The 10,325-nt window shown below is 35.7% G+C and overlaps 1 pseudogene; it reads left to right on the top strand.

Annotated features, from left to right (window-relative positions):
• The first annotated feature begins 2,745 nt into the window (after window positions 1-2,745).
• Window positions 2,746-2,862, top strand: LOC111754306 (U6 spliceosomal RNA; annotated as a pseudogene).
• Window positions 2,863-10,325: the final 7,463 nt, after the last annotated feature.

Genomic DNA, 10,325 nt, shown 5'->3' on the forward strand with positions numbered 1-10,325 from the left:
GCAGCAGGTAATGAGTTTAAGTCTTTGTTGATTTCTAAACTACTGACTCATAACTCTGAAGCTGGAGTGGAACTGGTTCACACCATAGAGAATTTAATTATTCCCATGACACAGAACCTCCTTGCCTGCTGCTGTTTCCCACATCTTTATTATATTTAAAGCAAGAAAGCATTACTTACTTCATAGTTGATATTCTGATGTTTTTCAGGGCACAACTACCTAGTCTCATTCACTCTTCTATGTAAAACTGTCAGGGCAGCAATAAAAAAGTAACTCATAGAAAGGATAAAAAAAGTAATTATCAATACTACTGTATGAAACAGAAAGTGACCTAGCCATTCAATAGCATTTAGGATTCAAAATTTCCCTCTTTCATTTTACCTAACAATTAGCAAGATATTAGCATTGAAAAGTATTTAGCAGGGCTGGGTATTTAGCTCAGTGGCATAAGCGCCTGCCTGGCAAGTGAGAGATCATGAGTACAATCCCCAGTACTGCATTTTAAAAAAAAAAAGTATTTAGCAAACTAACTGATAATTCTTACATATCTTAGAAAAGACAACCACTAAGTTTTATCATATGTTTAAATTTAAAATATTTCTCATTTATAAAAAATAATTCCTGTTTATTATAAAGTTAGAAAATAAAGACAGGTAAAAGGACATTTAAACCAGGCATGACAATACCTACCTATAATCCTAACTATTTAAGGGGCCTGCAGCAATAGGATCACAAATTCGAGGCCAGCCAGGGAAATTTAGAGATTCTGTTTCAAGATAAAGTTTAAGTGTGTGTGGGTTGATAGAACTGTGGGGGACCGGCAGCGACTGAAAAGATAAGAAGTATGAAATATAAATGACCTTTATTTTGAGAATGCAGGGAGAGACACCCCCATCCCTTGGGGCACGGCATCCTCCTCCCCATAGGCAATCTCTCCGTGGAACACGTGGAGTGGAGGCATATATGTAGCTTAGGTTTGGGGTGGAACCTGGGGGGGCATTAGGGATGCACAGGTAACCCACCGGTATTCTTTTGGCACCATAGGTAAATTCCTAGGGGTGGGGGAGATGGAGCTCCTTGGTTCTGCCTGAGGCTTTACCGGCTACAGTGTCTTGCCTGGGCCAAAACACTTTCATGGGTGACTAGGAATATAGTTCTGTGGTAGAGTGCTTACTGGGCATGTTCAAAGTACTGTGTTTAAACCCCAGTACTGTGAAAGACAACTTTTACCAACTTAGTAATCTCCCCTCTCCATGGCTGATTATGTCTTTACAGTGTGTGTATATGTGGGGGTAGTAAATTTTGCCCTCTATCCCAATGTTTTAAAAATTAATATATTATGAACATCTTTTAAATTGTATTAACTGTGGTGTCATTTTAATTGGTTGAATACTATGGATGTTTCTGCTGAATGAATTTACTGTACTTTAACCAGTTTTTATTTTGTTGGACAGTATAATATTTTTAAATTTTTCAACAATATATAAATAGAAAAAGGGATGGAGAGATGGGAGTGATGGGAGACAGAGAGGAAAAAAGGAGACCAGTGGGAACCAATGAGTACCTTGTGGCACTCATTATAATTTTGTTAACATAGATATCCTTAGTGCTACTTTGAAGTGAATTGCTGATCATAAGGGGTACATATTTTAGACATTGTCTTAAAGGGTATGGGATACTTGGCCAAGGATTGAATGAATGGTAAACTGTGGGGCAAAAGGCACACAGGCTCTGTAAAAAATAAATGGGTGAGGGCCGGGGGGTTTAGCTTAGCTGCATAAGTGCCTCCCTGGCAAGCTTGAGGTTGTGAGTTTGATCCCTGGTACCAAACAAACAAATAAATGATGAACAACAAAAAGTTTAGTTTAGTAAAACATGTTGTCCTTCCCCTTCCCCCCAGAAAACTGCCTAGCCTTAATACAGTTTCTTGCCCAAATTGCTTTTCTTCTGCTTCTTTCTCTTACACTGATATGCTAAATTAAAGCCAGAGAGTTGTTGGCCTGGGTGCTACTCATAAAAATTTCTCTAATGGCTGGGTGTTCTTGGATGACATCGCCTTTCTGGGATCTCAGTGATTAAACTAAATCTCATTTCTGATGAGATTTAGACCACTACAGTCACACTACAACAAAAGAGCTCTCCTAGCTGGGTGTGGTGGCACATGCCTGTAATTCCTGTATTCTGGAGACTGAGGCAGGAGGATCTCAGCAAGTTCAAGGCCAGCCTGTACTACATGGCAAGATACTGTTTCAAAATAATAATTTTAAAAAAACTCTCCTAATTAGCTGTAGTGCTTTCCCTAATACTGGATATCATCCTTTAATATAATCCTTACCAGATAGGCAAAAATGGCTTTTATTTTTTTATTTTTTGGTCTTTTGAGACAGGTTTTCAAGCTGGCCTTGAACTCACTATGTAACCCAGGCTGGCCTGGAACTCTGAGATTATCCTGCCTCTGCATCTAGAATGCTGGGATTAAAGGTTGGTGTCACCATCCTAGCAATTTGAATTTTTTAATTATTGATGAAAATGAAAAAAAATTATCTTTGTTGACTTTTCCTATTCATTCTTTTCTGACTTATCTGTAGAAACCTTTTGCTCACTTTTATGTTTTTCCTTTTGGTTTGCAAGACTTAACCCTTTGTTTTTCATTCCTTTCTATTGGGCATCAGCCCCTTATTGTTTGGTGATTTTTGAAGCACAGACTTTAACTTTTTAGGTATTTTAAAAACCAGTCTTTTGTTCTTGCTTTGGCAGCACATATAATTAAACTAGAACAATATAGAAAAGATTGGCATTGTCCCTGTGACTCACATTCTGTGTAAGGATGACATATAAATTCATGAAGCATTCCACATTTTTTGGAAAAACTGTCTTCTGCTTTATGTTTCCTATAACAAAATCCCCACTACCCATTATTTCCCCATGTTTTCATCCTTTTATCAACATCTTTAATCCACCAGGAATTAATTTTGACACCTGGTATATTTTTTCCTCAAAACAGTTAGCCAATGGCCCCTTCATTTATTGTATAATTTTGTACAATACTTTCTTCACTGATTATGGATATTTTTATTATCTACCTAGTTGGATCTGAAAAACACTGAATGTTAATGAGAAACTATAAAGATGTTTTATAGATCTAACCATTTTTCTGAAACCTTTTCTACAGCTGTTTTCAATTTGCAGCTGTCTAGTGGGGAAAGAAATAACAATTAGAATGTCAGAGAGATAATGAATAAAATTTTAAATCAGAAAGTATTATAAATATTTTATAACAATGGTATAGTTAATGTAGACTTGTAACATTTTTTCCCCGAGAACTGGGGATTGAACCCAGGGTTTTGCACTAAGTTACATCTATAGCTCTTTTTTTCTAGACAGGGCCTCACTAAATTGCCCAGCTTGGGCTTGAACTTGCAATCCTCCTGTTTCAGCCTCCTAGAATGTTGAGATCACATGCATGTACCACTACGCTAATCTAAATTTTTGTTGCTATACATCTGGATTATAGTGGAATATATTTTATGATGATATTTGGTTCAATAAGCCAGTAAGGTAGTCTTAATAAATTATAGGTGACATAGGTATAAATGCATGTATATATACCATTATTCATAAGTGAAATATTATTTATGAATAGCAAAATATTCTTTATGAATTTAAAGTACTCAACTTTTGATATACATAAGTGAAATATTATTTATGAATTTAAAGTACTCAACATTTGATATACATGGATAACTGTATGTGACCAGTGCTCAAGCCAAATATAGTTTAATGCTTTCCCAAAACAATGTAGATAACTACACATAAAGCTGAAATCAAAGGCTACAGGTATAGTTCAGTGGTAGAATTCTTGTGTAGAATGCACAAATTCCAAAATTTAAATACCACCAAAGAAGTAAAAAGAATACATTTGGTAATTTAAAGTGATTTAAAGTAATTTAAAGCTGCAAACACGTAAAAAAAAATCATCTGCAAGATGGACTTAGCACAGTAAGTGGACCTTTTCACCTTAACTAGCTAGAAAAAAATCACAAAAATACATAATTCTGATCTAAGCATTTTAATTTTAGTAAAAGATAACAGATTTGATAGTGAACACATTAAGCTGGGATTTATTTCAGAACAATGACTTTCCCAACCACTTCACCACAATTAAGCCACACCATTGAACTGCTCCTGAAAATACTGTAATTGGTTAGTCCATGTACCATCTCACTGTGGTAAATGTTGGCCCTAATTATGACAATGATTTAGGTCAAATTACATAACCAAATATACAAGGGTAAATCTGTAGAATTTTGTGTCAGGCCATTGATTGCAAAGACTTAAAAATGTAACTCACTCTTCTTCCCCTCAGAGTAAGGAGACACTTTTAGACATATTGGTGCATTTGATACATTAAACATAATACAGCTGGATGTGGTGGCATACACCCGTAATCCCAGCACTTGGGAGGCAGAGGCAGAAGGATCACTGTGAATTCTTGGCCAGCCTGGGCTACACAGTGAGTTCAAGGCCAGCAATTACTGCACAGCAAGAGCCTGTCTCAAAAGCCAGTAAATAAACATAATACATATTATCATAAATCAGAACTAAGTCCTGTGTATGAGCATGACTGTAAAAAGAGCTGCACTATGATTATCATAAAACTGGCAGGTGAATTGTTTAGGCAGATTCTCTCATGCCTGTGCTTTTCCCAGTGCTCATTTACAGTGATGAAAATAAGCCAGGTGGCTGGGGAATTTAGCCTGAGAAAAGGCTTATTATCCCCTCTTGAGAGCAAATTTGATTTACCTCTTAGCCATGTTATAAAGTATGGCTGTTCTCCAAATCAACACTTGAGGATAATTTTTTTTAAGTGTTCTCCCTTCCTTCCCTGTGATCACGCTTTCCACAGCTAAGTGTATTACCTAACAAATAAAAAGAAAAAACAAAAACAACCGAAAATATTACTGTTCATTTCTGTATATCTCTCATGGATCTCTTATTTCACCTACTCTTTCTGTTCTGCAACAAGAATCTGCATCCCACTTGTAACATCCAAATTTTATATGGTAGCCTTAAGAAACCTAAGTGAATAAAATCCCCAGTACCACACACACAGGAAGGAAGAAAGAGGAAGGAGGGAGGGATAAGCAAACTAGATGATGGTCTTACTTGTGGATTTTTCCTGATTTTAGTCCTGTTCCTTATCTTGCGGCCTTTACTTGTAACTGTTTAGACTGTTTCACAATCACCACTATGTTCCCATTTGTAAGTCTTAGTGTTTGAGCCAAAGGAGGTATTTGTGTGACACGTGGCTATTTTCATCTCACGACTTAGTCCTCATGAAACAGGACTTCCAGAACTGCTTTAGAAAGTGGCAAGAATGATGGGATACATGTGTTCAAAGCAAGGCAGAATACTTTGCAGGAGATTAACAGCCATGTGTCTACAGTAAATAATAAAAATTTAAATAAATAAATATATAGGTAGTCTGGAAAATCATAATCCTGAAAAATTTAAATCTTGACTGTTGAGATCCTGAAAGTTGAAATCTCCTGTAGGGGGAAAAAAAAAAAACTATGTAAAAAGAGTAGAAAAGTAAATTCTTGAGACTGTTTACACAATATGGCAACAATGAAACTTCAATTTAAAAATATGCCTTTTGTCTGCATTAAAATTCTTTCTAGTTGATGATTTTCCAGGAGCTGTTAATGAATTAAAGCCACCATTTGCCTGCAGAAGCCAGCTAAGTTTCTGATTGGCTGAAAAATGATTATGTGCATAGAAGGCATAAATAACAGTGTTACTATTAGATCACCAGTACTGTTTCTACCAAATCTATGGTCTGTGAGTGTGGGATGCATTTCTGCATCTCAAATGACTAGCAGCATGGCACAAAATTTAAATTTAATAGGGAATGCCCATATAGGTATATATCAACACAGAATTTCAAAAAGAGGAGTGCCATGAAGAAAATAAATATGAACATGTTTCCCTAAGAGAGGTATGTTTTTTTCAAAAAGCTATTCACTGCCATGCGTGACTTCAAAATAAAATGATTGCAATGATCAGTCAATACTAATGGCTAGGCCGGTGCTTATGTAGCTGAGCTATATCCCTGGCTCTGATTTTAATTCTTTTATTTTCCTAAGGCCTCACCTCTCAACACCATAATTGGATTACATTTATACCCTTCTAATACCTTACAATGGATTAAATTTTAACATGTGAAGTTCTGAGGGGTACTCAAACCATATCTAAATCATAGCATGTCACATACTTACCTGCTTTGATATTGTGCCTATAGGACCTATCATACCATAAACATGGTACTTAGCCATATTGTACTGTGTCATCTTTGGGTTTTTTTGTTGTTGTTGTGTCATTTTTGGATAATTTACTTATTTAATGGAAAATTCATCAACAGGAGAAGCATCCCATGAGACTTTGTGTCTCTTTTTCAATGGTTCCTAGCACACAGGTGATCTGTTAAAGGAAATAGTTTCTGCTTCATCATGAAAACATGCAAGTGTTCCTGCTAGAAAAACATGAAAGAGCCAGGAAGCCTAGCTCAGTGACCTAAGTGCCTGCCTGGCAAGCATGAGTTGTGACTTTGATCCCCAGTACCAAAAAAAAAAAAAAAAAAAAAAAAAAAGAGCCAATGGAAAAGAAACAAGGTCTTTTTAGATCTGATGACAGCCAGCTAGTCCCCTAAACACGTGAGTTCACCAAAATCAATAAAGCTACCTACCTACCCAACCCATAGTGAACTCCGAAAATATCCCAGAAGACCTACCCAATAAATGTATAGACTCCAAAGACATAGTATGACTTATTGTTTTAGTTCACTGACCTTTGATGTAACTCCTTAGACAGCATTTTTGTGGCAATAAATAACTGATAACAATACTTGTGGGTTAAAGCTTACCTGAAGATGACCAATTTGAGAGCTTTCCTAGCTTAAAGAAAAATCTAAAATTCAAGGATGCTTGCTTTTACAAGTCCTACTGTGAATATGGAGAAGTGACTGTGTGTGTGTGTTATTGAGACAGTTTTGCTGTGCAGTTCAGGCTGGCCTTGAACTCACTTTGTAACCCAAACTGTCCTTGAACTTGCAGCAATCCTCCTGCCTCAGCCTCCTGGGTGCTGGGATTATAGGTATGTGCCATCATGCCTAGCTAAGAAGGGACATATTTATAAATCAGTAGAAATTATATTTTTCATAGTTTGCTAGTTTTAAAATAAATATGACATTTTAAAAGATTAATATAAAAATTTTAAATTAAGGAAAAATAAATTTTTATTTCAATACATCTATGTTAATTCTTATATTTCTATTGAGCCTGTATTTGTGCTTATGTGTATTCATATGTAATTCTAAGAACAAAGATTTATTTTGCTTTATTATTAAAGGAAAAGTAGCATGTTCATACTTAATCTTCACAAGTATTTTAATGGATTTATTAAATTCTTCAAATAGATTTACTATAATTCTTAACTGCTTTATAAATTACTTTTTACATATTATCAATGTGATTTTTTTCTTTCTTTGGTATTATTTCTTCAGGCAACAGGCAATAAACATTACCTATCCATTTTGTTTATTATTCCATCCTTCCATATCTCCAGTACTTAGCTAAGTATATGACAGACACCCAATAAACATTTTTTGAAGGAAAACAATGAATGAATAAATGGAATTTATAGATTTTTCTAGTTGTTTGCTGCAAATGCTTTATATCTATATAAATCCAGTGCTGCTGACTGCTGGGTTGAACCTGAGGCCTTCATACCCATGTACATCCCCAATGTTTTATTTTTTGAGACAGTCTTACCAAGTTTCCCAGACTGGTCTTGAACTTGATCCTCCTGCCTCAGCAAACAAAATAAACAAAATGAACAGGACTGAATTAGATTTAAAATTCATGTCACTTGAAATAAAATATTTGTATTCTATTTTAAATTTATTTTGTATAGTTTAAATGATTTGTTATTCAACTTTAAATTTTTGAGTAAATTGCAGTTGACCTGTGGAAAAAGTTTTTTTTTTAAATTCTTATTAATAGATCTACGGAAAATTTTCAGCTTTTTTTGTGTTTTTGTTTCTGGTCTTTTCAAGGCAGGGTTTCACTCTACAATTCAGGCTGGCCTTGAATTCACAATGATCCTCTTGCCTCAGCCTCCTGAGTGCTGGAATTAACAGGTGTGTGCCACCAAGCCTGGGTGAAATTTATCAGTTTTAACTTAACAGATGAAAGAAAGGAGAGCTGGGGATTTAGTTCAGCAGCATAAGCACCTGCCTGGCAAGTAGGAGGTAATGAGTTTGATCCCTAGTCCAAAAAAAAAAGACAGTAAAATATCATGTTGTCCAAGGATTAGGAGCATTAATAAAGATTAGACAAGCCCCAGATGAAAGAGTTTCAAGGTGTTTGTTCACAAACCATTTATACAAATATCACTAAATGAATATCACTTGTTGCCATTTATTCTCTCATTTGTACACTTAACACTTTTAGCTACTTCCTACTTTTCTAAAATGTGGGGGTTTTTTTGGTACCGGGGATCAAACTCAGGACCTTGAACTTACCAGGCAGGTGCTTATGCCACTGAGCTAAATCCTCAGCCCCATGTGGTCAGTTTTGTGTCCACTTTTTTGACAGTGAATTTACCAATTGATTTTGCTATTTCTCTCATCATTCCATTTTCCTATGGTCATTCTCTATATAAAGAATTCCTTTGTATTCTGCTCACCTCTCTTTGCCATCAGTACCTATAATCCTGGCTTTAACTTTTCTGTGAAATATGCTCAAATTTGTATTAATTTTGATCATTTTGTGCTTTTTCAATCTTATCTTCTTATATTTTCTTAAGACTTTATTTTGCTGTATTTTAATCTACTCTCCATTGGCTCCTTTTTTTTTGAGACAAGGTCTTGCTATGTAGTTCAAGCTGGCCTTGAGCTCACTTTGTAACTCAGGCTAGTCTCTCACTTGCTAGGATCCACCTGTGTCAGCCTCCCAAGTGCTAGAATTACAGGTGTGCACCACCACGCCCAGTTTCCTTTTTCTTAAATTACAGGAGTCTTTTAGAATTTACAATCTTTTCTCTACTTTGCTTCCTCCTCAGGCTGTTTTCACTTCTTTTCCCTTTATTATCAGACTTTTATTTTACCTTTTTTTTTTTTTTTTAAAAGGTACTCTCTCCTGCCTGGTTCTTATTCTTGTTTAATTCTTTCCATGTGGATTTCCACTTGATGTTTTAATTCAGTGATACTACTTGTGATTTTTTTTTTTTTTAAGGCTTTTTGAGGCAGGGTCACGTTCTGAATCAGGCTGGCCGTAACTATGTAGCCCTGGCTGACCTTCCTACTTCAGTCTCCCACCAGGCCAGCATATCTCACCCCCTAGCAAGGCTCTCCCTATTAGCTATTTTACACTAGGTTTCTTAGGTTCTTTCAGATCTTTCCTGACATATTTTCTTCTTTGATTGGTTTTTTCCTATAAATCAGAAATATTATAAAAAAGCAAAAAAAATTTCTTTTCAGGAGAGAGATGATTTGGGTCAGTCATAATGTGACAACTCTGGATTCAATTTTTTGCTAGACAAGCCAAGAGCTTTTTCCTCTGCAGTGTTGGAGATTGAACTTAAGAACCTGAGCACACTAGGCAAGAATCCATCCTTAGTCCTAAACTACATCACTAGTTCCTTTTTTAAAAATTTGTTTTACATTTTATTTTTTAAACTTTGAGACAAAAGTCTCAGTATTGCCTAGCCTAGCCTCAAACTGGAGAGCCTCTTGGCCTCACCTTCCGAAGTCGCTGAATTATAGGCATACAGTACCTGGCCAAATTTGTATTGTTAATAAGACTTTATTATTTGCTTGTTTTGAGATAGGTTCTGACAATGTAGTTCATATTGGTCTCATGATCCAACGCATTGATTCTTCTGCCTCAGCCTTCCTGGTGCTGGGGTTATAGGTGTGTGTCACACTCCACACTTAAAACACTATTTTTATCAAAGCAGTTTGGTACCTACCACAGTTAGTAACACTGAAAAACAGGTGACTGAGATTTAGAAATTAAAGAACCTGAGATTTAGAATTAAAGTGAGTAGTCTGAAAAAAAATACTAAAGGAAATAATGTAAGGCTGGGGGTTTGGCTTAATGGTAGTTGTCTGGTATATTTGCTGCCCTGGGTTTGATATTCAGCATTACAAAAGAAACAGCGGTAAGGTCTCCTGGAAACCAAATGGTTTAAGAAAACATTCCAAACATGATCAATTAATCTGATGAACTGAAGTGGTCAAAAAGGACTTAAGTGATTTATGGTTT

The sequence above is a fragment of the Cavia porcellus genome, unplaced genomic scaffold (assembly GCF_034190915.1).
Source record: "Cavia porcellus strain 051 isolate PalLab524CR breed Dunkin Hartley unplaced genomic scaffold, mCavPor4.1 scaffold_1, whole genome shotgun sequence".
Lineage (NCBI taxonomy): Eukaryota > Metazoa > Chordata > Mammalia > Rodentia > Caviidae > Cavia > Cavia porcellus.